General features: G+C 33.3%; 1 protein-coding gene and 1 pseudogene across 2 annotated transcripts in view; one reads left to right on the top strand and one right to left on the bottom strand.

Annotated features, from left to right (window-relative positions):
- Positions 1–19,732, top strand: part of CNTN5 (contactin 5) — a 1,378,474-nt gene that overhangs the window by 1,263,156 nt on the left and 95,586 nt on the right. The window lies entirely within an intron of this gene.
- Positions 16,483–16,582, bottom strand: LOC123602794 (annotated as a pseudogene).

The raw sequence follows: 19,732 nt of genomic DNA, 5'->3' as shown, positions 1-19,732 counted from the left end.
TTGCCCTTGGAAGGATACAAGTACTATAACTTTCCCAATACAAAGAGAAATTCAGTGAATTCTCTTGAACATAAGTGTTCAAGAGAAACACTTGTGAAAGAGTTCAAGAGAAACTTGAACTCTTGTGAAAGAGTTCAAGAGAAACACTTGTGAAAGAGAAACTAAGTGAAAACCTTGAACATATTTCTAATTTGAGAATCTGATCTGAGAATAAAGCAGTATTAATGTGTTAATGGGCTCTATCTTTACATTTCTTATAGAACTACCCTTGTGAACCATATAGATTCCAAACTGATATAAGTGCTTATCTTTAGCATCTGGCCACTTCTGAAAGTTTCAAACTTTAAAATGTACAATTATTTAACACAAGTTTCTTTTGGAAAATAGAGATTGCATAGTTTTTCTTTCCCATCATTATACACTAAACTTATACTTTCAGATTGCACAAGCTTTCATATGGTGAAGCAATGTTTTGGACTCAAAAGAGTCTCTAGTAAATAAATAAATACTAAATAAATAAATAAATAAATAAATAACAAATCTAGTGCAAAGAAAAAGACCAAGTAGTCATAAAAACAAAGTTGGGTTGGCCAACATTTGGGGATCACAGGACAATGACAAATGTTTTCAGTGTAATTTTAATTTTAATTAATAGTAATGGCAAATAAATTTGCAAATAATTTATGTTTTAGAGCAGAATGGAGGTTATTCAGTTAATATAATTACATTTTTTAAACATTAATAATCTTTAAAATGGGTAGATAAATATCCTCCCTCTTGAAGAAACTCTAATCTCATTCATTCAGTGTCTTATTGAAACATCCTACACCATTGTGGAAATTTTAGATCACTGCTATCAATAGTACTGGATAAGATTATGTAAATAATTTATACCAATGGCTTGCTTCCCTAGCTTAGACTTTATCTACAGTAAGTAGTTTGACATCAACATTTGTTGGTCAATCATGTGTTGGATTCTTTGCAGCACATTTAGTTTGGTTCATTGAAGTGATGGTCGATAATTGACTTGACTGATGGAAATGATTAAAGCAATGTGTGTGCGTGTGTGTGTGTGTGTGTGTGTGTGTGCCTGCAAACTAAAAACAAACAAAAAATTGTTATCGTGTACAGACAACCAATTGATGGAGGCTAAGTTTGTGTTTTGTTCACTCAACAAACATTGAGAACTGCTAGAAGGCACATTTTCTTTGACACTGATATTTTAGTCAAATGACTTTGACTTTCACAGGTTTCTTGATAGGAACATTTTGCTATTTTGAAACAGTACTCCAACTTCACTCCTCCATTTTGAGAAAAATTCTAATCAGCTGGATTTTATATCTTATATATTTTTGACTCACAAACTATAAGGTGATCAGATTTCACTATGTATTTTGTCCCACAGACTTAAGCTATTTTTCTTACATATCCATCTTGATATAAAAATGGCATTTACTATCACTTCACATTTGTGTAAACTTGTTGAGGTAAGTTCTTGGTGTGTGGACTATGTGTTAAGTTCTTATTTTATTCATTATTTAGTGAGTACCTACTGTATGCCACAACAATTCTAGTATGCAAGAGGGAGAAGTGATGAGATGGGATTGGGTATAAGTGCCTTCTAATGCCATGAGAGAGAGCTTAACCTTTATGCTTAAAGTTATGGATATCCATCAAAAGACCAAATCAGGAAAGGGATGTGAGTATATATAGACTGTAAGAAGATAATTCTGAAAACTGCAGAGGGTGTTTTCGAGGAGAGTAGACCAGTGGCTGCTAATAGACCAAGTAGGAAGCTATAGCAATAATCTTCACAAGAGATAAAAAAAGGTCTGAAAAAAGGCAATAACAATGGAGATTTAAAAGAGTGTACATATTAAAAAAAATAGAAGGACACAGAATCAATAGAACTTGGTGGCTCACTGTCTGTGAAAAATGAGAAGGAAGAGTCAAAAATTAATGCCAGTTGTGAGGCTTAATTTAGCGGTCAATGGCAGGGAGACCATACATTCTGGCAAGACTAAGACAGTTCCGAATTAAACTAGGAGTGACAGAGTAGTTATTATTGAAGCCCCTTCACTTTCAAAATTTTCCTGGTTTTGATGATAAATTATGTAACCTCCCTAATGAATGATCATGCTTTTCATGTAGTCTGGAAGGTAAGGAGAGAAGTGTATTGGGAGTAAAGGGACAGCATTTAAGATAAGGCTCTCCAGAGAGAAATATTCTGTAAGCAAATAGATTTGTGGCGATGGAGCTAGGAGAGAAACATTGAAGTTAATATGTAGATTTAAGCACAATCAGATGGAAATGAAAGTACAGAGATAGTATGTAAAGAATGAAAAGATAAAGGCTCAAGATAGAAACTCAGGAAACACTAATGTTGAAGAGGAGGAAGAATCTACAAAGACTGAGAAGTGGCTGCTGGAGAAAACAAGCTACTGGGAAAAATCCCAAGGAAATCAAGTCCTAGGGATAAAGAGAAAAGAGAATTTCAGGAAGGACAAAATAGGCAACGGTGTCAAATGCAAGTAAGATAAGAACCAATATTTACCATTAGATTGAGCAATTTGAAGGTAATGATAACCTTGGCAAGTGCAAATCCTGTGGCATGATAGGTGTAATAACCAAATTACAGTAGGAGCAGAGAGGTGAGCAATAATACATAAAAGGAAAGCATGGACTTTGAAGTCAGACAGACCATTTCACATCCTCACAAGCTTTCACTGGTCATGTAACTTTGGGCAGGTTGCTTAACTTTAACCTTGCTCACCTTTCATTCACTCATGCAACACTGATTCATCAGACATTTAGAAAGCATATAATATGTGGCAAGTGCTATGCTAAGAACCTGGTAGCCATGAACAGCTTGTGTCCATGACATAGAGGAAGATATCTTTTTACAATGTAATATAAGGAAGGTATCTTTTTACAATGTAACATTTTATACATGAGCTGGATGAAGGACATTTGTTAATCCAAGAAAGAGACAGAAGATAGTGTAGCTTATCTTGCAAATAAATACAGATGTATGAGCAGCACATTTTACTCTCTGATCATAAGCTCCATTAATAATAAAACAACTAAAATTTATTTAGTTCCTATATGCCAGGCACTGTGCTAAAGGCCCATATGAATTATTTCACTTTATCTATTGAGCGTATCATATAAAAACAATGAGAGGAATACTATTTTTAGTTCCAACTTGCAGATAAGGAAACTAAGGCTCAAGGAGATTTAGGATTTGTGGAATAGTGAATAGGCAGACTAATTTCAAAGTAAGCAATTTAAATTACTATACTGCTGGGGCGCCTGGGTGGCGCAGTCGGTTGAGCGTCCGACTTCAGCCAGGTCACGATCTCGCGGTCTGTGATTTCGAGCCCCGCGTCAGGCTCTGGGCTGATGGCTCAGAGCCTGGAGCCTGTTTCCGATTCTGTGTCTCCCTCTCTCTCTGCCCCTCCCCCGTTCATGCTCTGTCTCTCTCTGTCCCAAAAATAAATAAACGTTGAAAAAAAATAAATAAATTACTATACTGCCCTCCATCATCACTTGCCAGATCATTTTCGTTTTATTCATTATGGTATCCCCTGGACCTACTTAGTTCCCGACACATTATAGTTCCCGACAAATAGTAATAAATATTTGTGGAAGGAATGAAGAAAGAAAGAGAAAGAAAGGGGAGAGCAGGGAGGAAGAAAGAGAAAAAGAAAGAGAAAAGGAAGGAATAAAGAAGGAGAGGGGAAAAAAAAGAGTCCTATAAGAAGGGAATGGAATGACAATCTGTGTTGGAGTCAGAACATTGTATACATGAGCTGGATGAAAGACATTTGTTAAGCCAAGAAAGAGATAGAAGATAGTGTAGTTTATCTTGAAAATAAGCAGTTTTTCACTCACATCTGCCTTTAAGAATAGGTCTCACACTCTGTAATCTTCTTAAATTTCTAATCTTGGACCACATGACCAGGAAGCTCAACATTATTCATCACCACTTTCTGTCTTGTATTTTCGTCTAAGTGACCACCAGACAAATCTGAAATTTCTCTGACCCCCATGCCTTGCCAATCATATAAGATATCAAATTCTAATGACTATTTTCTGAGGACATCTTGTGGGACTTCCTACCCAGACACTCTAGGTTTTGGTAGAAAAGAATCACTTCTGGACAAAACGTCACCAGGATTACTAAGCAATAATAAAGAAACAGACCTCTGTTTGCATGATCTCTTCTCATTCTCTCATTTTAAACTTTCTTATGATCGCCACAATTGTGAAGGAAAGATAAAACTTCCATCTGCTTTAAAAAGCACCTGACTTTCATTTCAATTGTTACTGCTGATCTTTCAAACCTTCGATATTCATTATTTCTTACCTACTTACGGGTAAATTATGTCAAAAGTCATGAAAACAAAACAACACAAAATGAAAAATGGTGTTTAATGTTCAAAAGGTTGTCTTAAACTCACCGATATTATTACTTGGGCAAAATACTGGAGTACTTATACCTGTGTTCATTTGTTTTAATTGTTTGGAAAAATTATCTACTTACTCCTTTTTCATAGTTTTTATAGACACAACCTAAACCAACCAGCGATCCTTTGTAACATGTGATCTTTTTAATTTCCTCAATGCATTTGTTTTCTGTGACTGTTACATAGATTGTTTTAGCATGTCTTTTCAGTATTGGGTAGTAATTTGTTTTCCCATAAAGCCTAGAATACAGTTTCACACAGCATATAAATACTACATGGCCCTTCTTTCATAACCTGTATGTGGTAACCAAGCATCTAAATTCCAAACAAAACATCTGTGGAATATTCAGTCCAATTACTGCTCACACCTCCAAAAACAATGGAAAATTGGTAAGTTCACTTTAGTCTCTATCCTGAAATCTTGTTTTATTTCAACCTATGTTCCAAAATACTCAATTCTTAATTATTTTCTTGATTTTGTGTAACATATGACATGTAGCCAAGTCTCTGAATGATTCTTCATTGAACAACACAAAAATCCATGAATATTGAACAGAGAGAGGACCAGCACTGATTGGAAGAAACTTTTTCTGACTTTTACTGAAGATTAGATTTTGTTCTCCCAAACACCTGGCAAAGGTAATGTCTCCGTTTTACATTTTACAGGAATTACAAAGGCAATTAGCTCTCTAATGAGTTAGAGGAACTGAGGTGAAAGAGTAGGGGAGAAACTGAACAGCAGATGATGTCTGTTAATGCCAAGAAAGAAAAGAAAAGAATCAGTGAATCATTCTTGGTAAAAAATATTTCATATAAATATCTCTCCCTCTTGTTTTTATTTTTTTAAACTAGAGTGTGTCTAACTTTATTTTTTTAGTATGTATTAGGAAAATCTAATTTGACACTTTATGTATAAATATTGGCAGTCATGAGCACATGGGCCTCTACTCTATGTTGTTGATTGAGTATCAGTAGGTCTTACATTCAGAAACTTCTGGATCATTGCTGAGGTACCTAAAAACTGAGGAGGAAAGGGGGAAAGATACTTCCTGGCTTTATAGAAACAGTTCATTAAGATAGAAAATAACCACTACAAGATTCAAAGTGGGCAGGCATTCAGAAGCTGAGATATAAAAGTGACAGCTGCAAGGTTATTTATGGCAATGAGAAAATAAAATTGCATAACTTTAAGGTATATAAAAAGTAGCAAGGAAAGGTCTTCTGTGTCTGTGCTTCATTTGGAAAAGCAGTATCTTTGGACAACCAAGCACTTAGCACTAGACCTAGTTTATAGCTGGTGCTCAGTAAATGTTAGTTGAATCTCAATAGCCTGATTTAAAAATGATTCAAATTGTTTAAAATGGCTGTGTAACTAGTCTGCACAGCCAATACAGTGTAGCATTATAAAAATAACCCAGCCCCAGCTCTCAATCTCACTCTGACACTAGCTAGATAACCATAAGCAAGTCATTTTACCTCTTTTGGATTCTTCATTTGTAAAATAGGCATATAATACCTAATCTGAAGATTTAATAGGAGACTGAAATGAGATCTCAAATGGTAGAATGATTCTCTGTAAATGGTAGATATTATTGTTGATATTCTAAACTAGAGAAAGAATTTTTATTTCTCTAATCTTTAAGGAAATGAATCATTGTTCTTCATGGTATATATGGGCAGAAAAATGATATACATTTCTCCAACAGTTAATCCTATTTGATTATCCATTGACTAAAATATCCAGTAATATTCTGATTGTTTTGCCCATTTTGTTCAATTAAAATTTTATAATACATGCTAAAGGTGATTGGGAGCATTTTGACTGTTTCTCCTTCTTCAGGGTCAAATCAGCATGTTTATAGGTTTGTCATAATTTTGCTCTCTGCTGGTTGATTGTCATTAGGATAAACTGTGAAACACCATCAGGACCATCTCAGTATATTCAGTAAACTGAAGCAATGACAGCTTGTATCACTTTCCTGAAGCGTGAAATATGAGTTCATATTAACACATATTTACATGTATTAAAGATTCCATTGTGATGGCTTCCATCTTTGAGCAAAATGCAATAGCTATCTTAGTGTACAAAGGAATTTCCCAAATGTGAAATAAATGCTGAAGGGCTTCAGATACAGAGAAACCAAGATGATAAGACAGTTTAAAAAAGAAGTTAAAAAGTTAAATGCACAAATTATACTTCATTTTAGAAAAAGTGTGTAGATGAGCCTATGATGGATAGTTCTAAGGTACTTTTTTTTATATAAGTAACGATCATCAATATCTGCATATCTAATAGCTACTAACTTGATATCACACAAAATACATACTATAAAATTGATTTAAATCATAGTATTCAATACTTTTAAAACATATATTCATTCTATGAATGTTTATATAAGACTTTGCCATACCTTCAGTTTAATTGACAATGAAACAATGCAAAAATTACAATAAAGGTTAGAAAGCTGTTATAAGCCACCAAGGGCACTAAAGGATTTGGAAGTACTGCACTTGTAAAATAAATACTTAAATTTTTAAAAATTGAAACCAAATAGTATAAATGATTTTAGGTTCCCTGGAAATTATGTCTTAGATTTTAAAATATCCTAGATAAAAGTACAAAATTTCAAACGACACAAATATTTTTTAAAACACATAAGGTAATCATCTATGCCAAAGCATTAGCTTTCTCATTTGTCAGCATTCTGATTTGGCTAATTTAAGTGTTCATTAATCACAGAAAACTATAACATAAAACAAGTCTCTTTGAATTATGTGCTTTGTTCAGGAGGTTATTGGTTCATATAATTATTTATTTTGTGGCAACTCAAGAAATAGAACTGTTATTAGTAAACTTCATTTGAAATACCTAATCACTGTTTCAAAGACATTTTATCACCTGATCTGTATGTATCTGTAAATCAAGGCTCATATATTTGTCTCACAACCTCAGCTCACAGAATGTTAAGTCAGGCTAATAAGCAGCATCAATCATACCCCACTGGATGAGATAGAGTGTATTACAGACACTCTCCCTGTAATTCATCCATTATATGGAACATCTGTTACAAGCTATCCAACCTTCAGGACTGCTCTATTTAAGTGTTCTGCAAGAGCCCACTGTCTCCATTTCTCCAAATGAGGTAGATGGTGGCATCAGGATTATACCAAATTCACTGTCACCATTTGACAGCAGTCATCTTTCAGTCTGTGCCGAGCTCTTAATGTTACATTGCATAGTGGTATATGTCTTCTTATAATTGTATAGCAAAAAATCCTCAGAGTATAAAACAACAACCATCGAGATAACCCTAACACAGTTCTTTCTCCATTTTTGTCAGCCATTGCCAGTAACTTAAGCACTTAGGAGTAATACTTTTTTTTTTTTTCCAAGTCCTTAATGGGCTACTGATTTGCTCAGTTAAAGTATGAAATTAATGACCCTAGATACATGTTTGTCAACTTTTGCTCATTTCCATGGCTGTGAAACATGTCCCTTATCTTAACAGATATCTTGTAGAACATGTTGTTGGTATCAAGGAAAATCATGAAAGAAAATCTAAATAAACGACAGTAAGCATAAATGGATACTTCAGAAAGAAAAAAAAACATATTAAGGAAAGTTTTTAACTTACTGTTTAGTCATAGTACTGTCAAAGATGCACCCGTCTTAAAGAGAATGGGTTTATAAATATGTTCCCTAGTGTGTCTTTGGAAATAATAATTCTAAATTCACTTCATGGTATAATTGGGAACATAAGCCACAAAGGTATCTATAAATTATTCATAAATGAATAGTGAAAAAATTTAAAAGTCCACGTGTTATTTTCCTGATCTTAATTTGCATTGCAGAGTTGTAATGACTCATACACAATAAACTCAATATTGGATTTATAGAAAGCTTTGCAGAAACATGGCACCTTGCATATTTTAGCACCACATATATTTTTTCCTATAGGTTTTCTTTAATTTATTTTTTTCTTAGGATTTATGTAATATTAACTTAATAAATTAACTTCAGAATAGCATGGGTTGCTTAAGGTTTTGTAGTAAACAAGTTGATTATTTTTATTTGTTCTTGCAATTTGTACAATAGATCCTCAAATGTCTATTTTCCATTTCAGAAAGATCACCTTCGGTGGATGGACAGTATTATTTTTCTATTGGAATATACACAGTGTGCACAACTTCAACTCATGTAAAACTACATTAAATATTTATGCCTACTGAACTACCTGCAATTGTTGCCTAATTTACCTTTCATCTGAATTTTGTGATAATTGACTAAGAAGTGTTTATACTTTTCTGAAAATAAGCATAGAATTCTTTAAACATCTTGACCGTAGTGATGAGGAGAGTCTCACATTGGTAATTATATGCTTCAGCCAAAAATGGCAACAGTCATTTTAGCTCATAACTCACTGGTCTGAACCAGTCACACAGCTCCATCTAATGCAAAGGAGTCAGAGTTCCCATAACAACCACATGTTCACAAGTTATACTTACTAGGATAAATGTCATGAAATTCCAACTTTATAAGACTGGTGTAGGGAAGGGATAGTGTCGTTTTGTTGTGTTGTGTTTTGTTTTACTTACAACATAAGTAGAAGAATCATCACACCCTCAATAAGATTGCCAGAAACTGGTGGGCAAAACATCTTTAGAGACTACCACTGTCATTGAAACTACCCTGGCAACTTCAACTGAGCAACAATATAATAAAACAACATTGGAAAAGTGATTTACTGAATCACTGCAATTTACTTACATTTGCTCCCAGAATGTTACTGCAAAGGTTTTGCAATTTTAGCATTAACATTGATCATTAATATTTTTAATGATTAGATTGTCCCCAAAGCCACTGAGGGCTTGGTCTATGATTTCAATGGCTTCTTTCCTTTGACTTGAGTGTTATCAAACTCATTGCCCTCAAAACCCTCTGTTGTCTGGCGCCCACTTTCCAACATTTCACCCTCTTCTGTATTCTTTCTTCACTTTGATTCAGCCACACCAGAATCCTTTCTGTTCCACAAATGTGCCGAACTCATCAACACTTAGGAATTTTGTCATTGATACACTTTGCCTAGAAAACTTGCTCATAATATATATGTGGTTAGCTGGCTCCTTCTTATTTATTTTTCAGTATCTCATCTAATGTTTCTCATGTCTCTTCCACCTGATTTTCACCCTTTATTTTCTTCTTTGCATTTATTATTATCTGAAACTATCTCATTCATTTGTTCTTCTTCTCCTCTCTAGAAAGTAATCCTTACCCCTAGGGTATGGCATACAGTAGATATTTCTTCAATATTGTTAAGCAAATTCTTAAATGTATGAATGAATGAATGAATATCTAATTATCTTTCCCAAAGTGAGTAATTACATTTTTTAAATTAATTTATTTATTTTGAGATGGTTGGGGTGGGGGGGAGAGTCAGAGAGAGAGAGGGAAAGAATCCCAAGCAGGCTCTGCACTGTCAGCACAGAGCCCTATGTGGGACTCAAATCATGAACCATGAGATCATGATCTGAGCCCAAATCAAGAGTCCAACACTTAACCAGCTGAGCCACCCAGCTGCTCTAGTAACTACATTTTTAATAATCAGATAAATAGGGAAGACTGGGCAGGGTAAGGAGTAGTAACTGAAAACACAATAATCATAAGCGCTTAATATTAAATATATTCCATGTCATATAAAGCAGAGAGACATAGTGAAATAGGAGGTAAAACTATGTGGGAATGATGTGGTAGGAAAGGGTTTTCAGAAGTTTCTTACAGATGCAATCACAAAACAGTTCTTTGAAGCTTGGCATTACCATCTTTATAGGTACCTTGGAATTTTTTTCATGAATACATCCTATTTTTTGCAGCAGACACACATACACTCATTTTTACAAGAAATGTTGATTGAAATGCGCCTTCGTGACTCAGTCAGTTAAGCGTCCGACTTCAGCCCAAGTCAAGATCTCACAGTTCACAAGTTTGAGCCCCACGTCCAGCTCTGTGCTGATAGCTCAGAGTCTGGATCTTGCTTCAGATTTTGTGTCTCCCTCTCTCTCTGCTGCTCCCCTGCTCACACTCTGTCTCTCTCTCTCTCTCAAAAATAAATAAAATATTTTTAAAAATTTAAAATAAATCATTTTTTTAAAATTTAAGAAATGTTGATTGAAATATTAAAATGTTGAAATATTTTTAAAAATTTAAAACTTGAAACAATGGATAAATCTATTTAAAAATCTGATTTAGCTTCCTGTTATGAGACCCAATAAATTTCTTTCCTGTTTCAGCAAATTTGACTTAGTTTTCATATTCCTTGTAACTGGAAGCATCAAAGGCAAAAGATAACTGAAATATTTTTTAAAATGTAAAATAAATTTTGGTTTGTGAAAGATTAACACTGGAATAATTCCTCATCGATGCAAAGACTTGTTATATTAGCAAAATGACCTGGAAAGAGAATATTCAACAATATCTAATTTTCAAACAAACCCCTTGGAGATGAAAACAACAAACAAACAAACAAACAAACAAAAAACAAGTCAATTGGGAAACTGATAGAACAGCTGGCCAAATAGAAGCAAACAGCCAGATAGGTAAACACACAATGCAATGAAATTATTGAAGTGATTTCAAAATTTACCTGTAGGGTAATGGAATTTACCTGTGGGGTAATGGAATGATCACTTTTTGATAGAGAGTTGGGGCTTATTAAAGATGTACAATATTAACCAATGTATTCCTATGACAATAAAGTTCAACAAAGTATTAAAAATCAGGGAACTTTAGAGCAAAGTTGAAAAACCTAATTTTAATTAAACCTATAATTTTAATTAAAATTTTAATTAAGCCTATAATTAACTATCTTCTGTGTTTCTCATTGCTACACCCCCTTACAAAGAGGAAAAAGAAAAAAAAGAAGAATGGGTTGGAGATGTTACCATGTAAAGATAAAAACAAAAAGCTTAATATGACAGATTTGAATGATGAAGGCTGACTGTATACCAGGAGACCTCCCTCTCATATAGCCCTTATCATTTTTCAACTAAAATGATTCAGGAATGTACTCTGCATCTCTAGGTTACAGACAGTTCTTTAGGTAGTGAAGCTGAAAGGATGTTTTTTTCCAGTGAAGACTTCAAGATGACTTCCTCTGGGCTGGTACTTAAGATGGGACAGGTCACTTTATTATTATTGTGTTTTGGTAGTAGAAGGGGATAAATAGATATACTAAAAGACTGGAAAATACAGTCTTTTGAAGAAAGGGAAAGCTGCTTAAGTTTGATCAGAGTAGCAGAAGTCTATAAAAATGGAGAAAAGTAGGTTGATGGAATACCTTGAAGACCAGGACAATGAGTTTGAACTTTGTTATGTAGATAGTGGAGAGCCAGTAATTGTTTTTAAATGGGAGGTGGACTAACACATTAGATATTATAGGGAAAGAGTAAAAAATGAAACATTATTCCAGAATTTCATGGATAAATTAGAAGAATAATGGGGAATAAAGGGGAAATCTGAGTCACCATTGTTCAAATAAATTGTTTACATGTTATGTTTTTTCATAACCAGAAACAGAGGTGACTGAGTTTGAAGGTTGGCATGATAAGTATCAAGGAAGTTACACTCACCTATCGGGCAGGTAGATTTCAGGTATGAATTGAACTACGTATAACTGGTGACCATACAAGTTAAGTGGAGTTCATGAGAAATTCAGGGGAAGATTCAATAAATGTAGGGATGTACCTACTGCAGTGGATTAAAGCTACTGTTAGAGGTTTCATGTCCCAAGTAGTAGATCTAAATATACATGACAGAGCTTCAGGGACACAGGTTAGGGCCCCTACAGTTCCAAATAAGGCAAGATAATAAGGTGCTGTGCTGTCAGCTGGCTAATGTATCAACTGACTGTATAAAAACTTGCCTCATGGATGTAAAATCTCAGTGGACACATAAGCCTTTTCTTTATCATTCCTATTTAGTTTCTTCCTATATACTCTATGTAATTAGAATCTAACTAATGAATTTTTCTTTGTTATTTGCATTTAGTTTTTAATATTTCAATCAACATTTCTTTTTTTAAAAAGGATTTATTTTAAATTTTTAAAAATATTTCAGTTATCTTTTGCCTTTGATGCTTCCAGTTACAAGTAATATGAAAACTAAGTCAAATTCGCTGAAACAGGAAGGAAATTTATTGGCTCTCATGACAGGAAGCTAAGTCAGATTTTTAAATTGATTTATCCATTGTTTCAAGTTTTTCCCAAAGACTCAGGTTGATTCCATCTCTCCACTGTTGTCTACAATGCTGGCCTCACCTTAAAGCTCATGGTAGTCATAGGCTGGCTGCCAAGAATAATAGAGATTTAGTGCTTTCTTATTGCCATACAACAAGCAAAAGAACTAGCATATCTCTACAAGTGTCCATCTCTTCATCTGGTTTTGACAGTCTAGACCATGAACCAACACACCACGTAAGAGGATTGCCATGATATGACTGACTTTTTCCTAGCTTCCTAAACAAATCACCACAGGGGCAGGTGAGATTGCCAAAATGGATAGACTAATCAGGGCCACCTATAGACTTGTAGTTAATTCCCTATACCACATTGGTGCAAGTAGAGTAAATATTAAGGAGTCAACCACAAAGTCTACTTCATTTCTATCATACATTTCTGCCTTTAAATCCATTTTCAAGCCATAAAAAATTTGCCCCTGCCAATAATCATTTTAATGCTATGAAATTTACATTTTATGTGTCTGTGCTGAATTATGTGAAGTAGTCTTATGTAATAAACAGAATGGAGGGGCGCCTGGGTGGCTCAGTCGGTTAAGCAGACGACTTCAGCTCGGGTCATGATCTCGGGTCCGTGAGTTCGAGCCCCGCGTCGGGCTCTGTGCTGACAGCTCAGAGCCTGGAGCCTGTTTCAGATTCTGTGTCTCCCTCTCTCTGACCCTCCCCTGTTCATGCTCTGTCTCTCCCTGTTTCAAAAATAAATAATAAAAAAACGTTAAAAATTAAAAAAAAAATAAACAGAATGGACTTGAATCTCTGATACATATGAAATTAAGAATCAGAAATGAACCACAGGGCCATCACTGGGGTCATGTGACCTTGAATGAGTCGCTTGAACTTTCTGAGTCTCTGTTTTCTCGTTCGTGGAAAGGACGTGTTAATACATGATTTGCTGTAAAGATTGGAAAGTACATAACTCAGTACCTTAAACTTGATAGGTGGACATTGAGTCATTGTTTCTGCATTATTTTTTTTTCATTTTACATTAAAAGCTCCCCAGAAGATATTGTGTGTTGAATCTGCCAATAATGGTATTTTTTCTTTTTCAAATTATTTTCATTTTCTATCTTTCCTTTTGATAGAACCAAATGTGTTACATAGGTTCTGGTTTTATTGGTAAAACATGAAGCATAGTGAAATCATATGACATTGTCAAAATTACCAAGCTACTGAGAGGCCCAACCAGTGCTAGTCTAGCTATTTACAAAGTCCTTTTTATGTACATTACCCTATGTACATAAAATCCTCATTTTATGTACCCTATGTACATAAAATCCTTTTATGTACATTACCCTATGTACATATGTAATCCTCAAAGTAATGATAAGATTGATATTATATTTCCCTTTATAAAATGTTAGGAAATTGAAGCTTAATGAGGTTCAAAAATTTGCCCAAGTTTCAGAAACTTATACACAGCTCTTACATAAAGATCCAGAACTGGGATAAGATTCTTCAGACTCTTTATGAAATCTTTTTTCTTTAGATTAATTTTCCTTGAAATATAAGGTGCATAAAATTTCCTAGGAATTTTGTACAAAATACAATTCTGAGGCTCTAGGCCACAAAAATTGAAATTTAGTAGTTATTAAGTAAAGAAAGTAAAACTTGAGCAGAGATTTTGAAATTTGAAGACTAAACAGGTATTAAATGGTCAAAGTGAGGAGGGACAAAAACTTCATGCCATTGTATAGATGACAGATAATAATAATAATAATGATAATGATATATAGAAGATAGATAGATAGATAGGAGATAGATAGGTACCAAAAGAAAGAAAGAAAGAAAGAAAGAAAGAAAGAAAGAAAGAAAGAAAGAAAGAAAAGAAGGAAGAAAGAAAGAAAGAAAAGAAGGAAGAAAGAAAGAAAAGAAGGAAGAAAGAAAGAAGGAAAGAAGAAAAGAAAAAAAGGTGAGCTTTAATAATTGAAAACTAAATTGTTTTTGAAAAAAATAATTAGAACTCTTTATCACTCGTTTCCATCTTTATCTGCCACTGGTAAAAATAGAGTTGGTTATTTTCATAGAATTGAGAACAGTAGGAAAGGGTCACTTAAGTTAGTAAATATTAAAGAAATCTAAGAACACCCTCTAGATGTAATGAAGAACATAATGGTGCTAAGGAAGTATCCCAGGAGAAAGAAGGAAAGATGCAATACTATTCAAAGTTGGACGTTGTCCATCGAGTATAACAAGGATACGTCAGGATACATTTTCTTGTATAAAAATAAATATATTATCAATAAAATCATACCTCCTAAATAGGGCATGGCATAAGTCTTTATACCTAGTATAAAGATGAAAAATTCAGCAACTAGCTATTAATAGGCATGAGTATGTGATGTGCTACAGAAAATCTATTCACGTTATCGACTATTACTTTTTTAACTTACCTTTTACTTTTTATTACTTTTTTATTTGAGTATAGTTGACACACAATGTTATATTAGTTACAGGTGTACAACGTAGTGATTCAATATGTTAATAGGTTATGCTATGGTCACCATAAGTATGGCTACATCTGTTATCACATAATGCTATTACACCATTGACTATATTCCTTACACTACACCTTTTATTCTCATGACTTATTTATCCCATAACAGGAAGCTTGTATCTCCTACACCCTTTCACCCATTTTGCCTATTCCCCCACATCCTCTTTTCTAGAAACTATCAGTTCTTTGTATCTATAGGTCTATTTTTATTTTTTATTTGTTTTGGATTTTGTATTCCACATATAAGTGAAATCATATGTTATTTGACTTCCCTTGTCTGCTTTATTTCACTTAGCGTAATACCCTCTATGCTCATCCATACTGTAGCAAATGGTAAGATCTCCATCTCATCCTTTTTTTATGAATAAGTAATATTCCTCTCATTCCTCTGTGTGTGTGTGTGTGTGTGCGCGTGTGTGTATCACATATTCTTTATCCATTCGTCTATTAACACTTAGGTCACTACCATATCTTGGCTATTATAAATAATGCTGCAATAAACATAAGGGTACATATACCATTTTGAATTAGTGTTATCATTTTCTTTGGGTAAATACTCAGTAGTAGAATTATTGATTCATATGGTATTTCTATTTTTAATTTTTTGAGGAACCTCCATAATTTTTTTTCCACAGTGGCTGCACCAATTTGCATTTCCACCAACAGTGCACAAGGGTTCCTTTTTCTGCACATCCTCACCAACACTTGTTTCTTATCTTTTTGATATTAGCCATTCTTATAGGTGTAAGGTGATTTGCACTTTTATTTGCATTTCCCTGATGATTAGTGATGTTGGGCATCTTTCCATGAGTATGTTGGCCATTTGTATGTCTTCTTTGGAAAAATGTCTGTAAGTCTCTCTGCCCATTTTTAGTTAGATTATTTTTTTGGTGTTGAACAGTGTAAGTTCTTTATATATTTGGATATTAACTCATAACTGAATATATCATTAGTGAATATCTTCTCCCATTCATTAGGTTGACTTTTCGTTTTGTTGATGATTTCCTTTATTGTGTAAAAGTTTTTCATTTTGGTGTCTGCTTTCATTTTCTTTGCCTTAGGATACATTGCTAGAAACATGTTTTTATAGTTTATGTCAAAGAAATTACTTTCTATGTTCTCTTCTGGGAATTTTATGGTTTCAGGTCTTACTCTGAGACCTTTAATTCATTTTGAGTTTATTTTTGTATACAGTGTAAGAAAATTGTGCAGTTTCATTCTTTTTTTTTAAAATAAAACACAAATTTGTATGAATGACTTTCACAGGGACCATACTAATCTTCTATGTATCATTCCAGTTTTAATATATATGCTGCCAAAGGAAGCACCAGTTTCATTACTTTGCATATAGCTGTCCAGTTTTCCAAATGTCATTTATTGAAAAAACTGTCTTTTGTTTCCATTGCATATTCTTACCTCTTTTGTCATATATTAATTGACCACATAAGCATGAGTTTGATTCTGGACTCCCTATTCTGTTCCACTGAACTATGCATCTGTTTTTGTGCCAATACCATACTGTTTTGATTATTACAGCTTTGTAGTAAGTCAAAATCTAAGAATGTGATATCTCCAGCTGTGTTCTTCTTTCTCATGGTTGTTTTTGCTATTTGGGGTCTTTTACTATTTTATACAAATTTTAGTATTATTTGTTTTAGTTCTGTGAAAAAATGCTATTGGTATTTTGATAGAGATTACATTGAATATGTAGATTGCTTTGAATAGTATGGAAATTTTAACAATATTCTTTCAATTCATGAGCATGATGTATCTTCATTTGCTTTTGTTGTCCTCACTTTCTTTCATCAATGTTTTACAGTTTTCAGAGTGTATGTTATTCATCTCCTTGATAAACTTTATTCCTAGGTATTCTTTTGGGTGCAATGTGAATGGAATTGTTTTCTTAATTTCTCTTTCTGCTACTTCATTATTAATGTATAGAAATTGAACCAATATCTGGGTATAATTATTTATCTTGCAACTTTACTAGTTATTAATAGAATTCATTTATTACTTCTTTCAGTTTTTTGGTAGAGTCTTCAGTGTTTTCCATGAATAGTATTATGTCATCTACAAATAGTGACAATTTAACCTCTTTCTCACTGATATGGATGCCTCTTATTTCTTTTTGTTTTCTGATTGCTGTGCATAGGACAAGTGGTGAGAGTGGATATCTTGTCTTATTCCTGACCTTAGAGCTATAGCATAGCTTAAAGCTCACAGTTTTTTACCATTGAATATGGTGTTAGGTGTGGGCTTTCATATATGGCTTTGTTATATTGAAGTATGATCCCTCTAAATCCATTTTGAGAGGATTGAACTACTATTTTTAATGAAATGTTTTGCTGTTACTTATATATGGGCTTTTAAGTTGGGTCTATGCAAAATGGTCCTTTGTGCTGGTTGGTTCATTTCATGTAATTAAACTACATGATAAACATTAAAAATATTCTTTGTGTCTTGAGTTATTGAGCTTATTTCTCTGCATTAATCTAATCTTTCAGACAATAGCTGAATCTCCTCTTCACTCAGTTAGAAAATCATGTTCAGGACTTCGTTGCCATGAATGACTGTCTTTTGCTGCAGCATAGTCCTGCATGTGTTTAGAAAAGGTGTTTGTCCCCAAGCAATATTTATGGGATTAGAAATAGAACTGATTTAGTATACCATGGAATATTTGCTATCAATTTTTTATTATAGTTTTAAACAATATAAGCCAAAGATCTGTTTAATGTTTTAAATCCCAGCAAGCTTAATTTTTCACTTAAAAACTCTGTGTGAAAAAAAAATGACATGAAAGTCCCCCAAATCAAATAAAGTAAAAACAATGTGAGTGAGTCTGCATAAAATGTAAAATATAACATGTAACAATAGGGTATTTGTTGAATCAGTAGGTGTCAGATTCAGGCAGAGAAAGTAATGCTATCTAGGTAAGAAAGGGTCAGAAAAAAATGATTGGCATGGGGAGTCAGTGGCAGTGTTAGGGGATATTTTTTTAAGAATTTTTCCTCAAAAGAGGTTGGACAATCACATGACAAGAACTCAGCCTGGATCCACCAGTTGTTGTCTGCAAGGAGAATGGGTAATGACTTCACAAGAAGTCATTTCCTACTTATTACCACATTATTTTGTTATAATTTACTTTGAACAGGAAATACCAGTCCTCTCGTTGTTGAAAATAAAGCTGAACCATGTTCCTACCTTTTTCCCCAAAGCAGGAAGACTCTTTGGGTCCTGTTTTTTTTTTTTTTTTTTTTTTTTTTTTCTTGAGGAGTTTTCCTGTTTCAAGTACTCCTTCCTCATCTGAAAAATAGGAGTTGAATGACATCACTGAAGTTAATTTAAAAATTCCAAGGCTGTATACTATTACTTAACTATCACATGAAGTCTTAGATCCTTGTTCCCAGCATAACGATAACAGCTTTAGAGGTTACAAAGAGATATGTTTTATTTGTTTTCCAGCTTTAAAAGTCACTGTCTTCTCAAGAGAAGAAAATTGTCTAACTGAATATTAGGCCAACAAAATGAGTTGATCTGATAGCAACCTAACAACAGTCCTAGGGAGACTTTGAGGATAAATTAAATTCATGAGAACATGGCTTCTGCCAGGGGACTTTGTGCTTTGTCATTTGCTCAGCAGTCCTCACTAAGAAAAAATGAAGAGACTCTGTCCATTTTTCTAAATTATCTATTTTCAAATAAAATATTTATTTTAGTGATCCTATATAATGGCATTGTTGGGGGATGAGGGAGAATTTCCAGATTCCTGCCAATCATATACTGAATTATTACAGCTAATTAAAAAGTTAATATTGACTTCTGCTAAATGAGAAGCATTTGTATAACATTCAGACACTAGTTGCTATCACACATTTGTCATTTGTGAGATATTTATTTCTTATTAATCTATTTTCAAAGATGTATAATGCAGATTAGCAGTAAAAGCCTTTGAAGAGAAAATTTACTCTCTAAAAAAAATGTCAAAAAAGAGCAAAAATATCACCATTATTAACAGGCCTTAAAAACAAAGGTATTGATTGTGTTAATATAATTTTAATGTAATTCACTCCTCAATATAGACAGGAAGCTGATTACAGCCAGCATTCAGTATATAATGTCTAAAAATGTATATTTTTCTGTAGATGGAGCATTAATAAGCCAGTACTAATATAATATCCATAAATCTTATTTTCATTTGTATTATGGTTGAAAATTATATTTAACCTGTCACAAAAGGTAAATCACATCACTAATTTTTCAGAATATTTTTACAGTAATATATTTATAAAAATATTTAAATTTATATGGAATTATAAAAAATATCTGTCCACAGGCTTTAATAGGCTTTAGTAATTTATTGAATTATTCAAAAATGCTTATTTGCTTTCATGGAGCTATTCTCTCATTTTTATTACCATTTTATTCAATTGAAAAAAAACTGTTAAGTATATTTTAATTTAACAAAAAAAGAAGTTACT

Source organism: Leopardus geoffroyi, chromosome D1 (assembly GCF_018350155.1).
Source record: "Leopardus geoffroyi isolate Oge1 chromosome D1, O.geoffroyi_Oge1_pat1.0, whole genome shotgun sequence".
Taxonomy (NCBI): Eukaryota; Metazoa; Chordata; class Mammalia; order Carnivora; family Felidae; genus Leopardus; species Leopardus geoffroyi.
The sequence above is the reverse complement of the archived record's forward strand: the minus strand, read 5'-3'. Positions and strand labels throughout refer to the sequence as shown.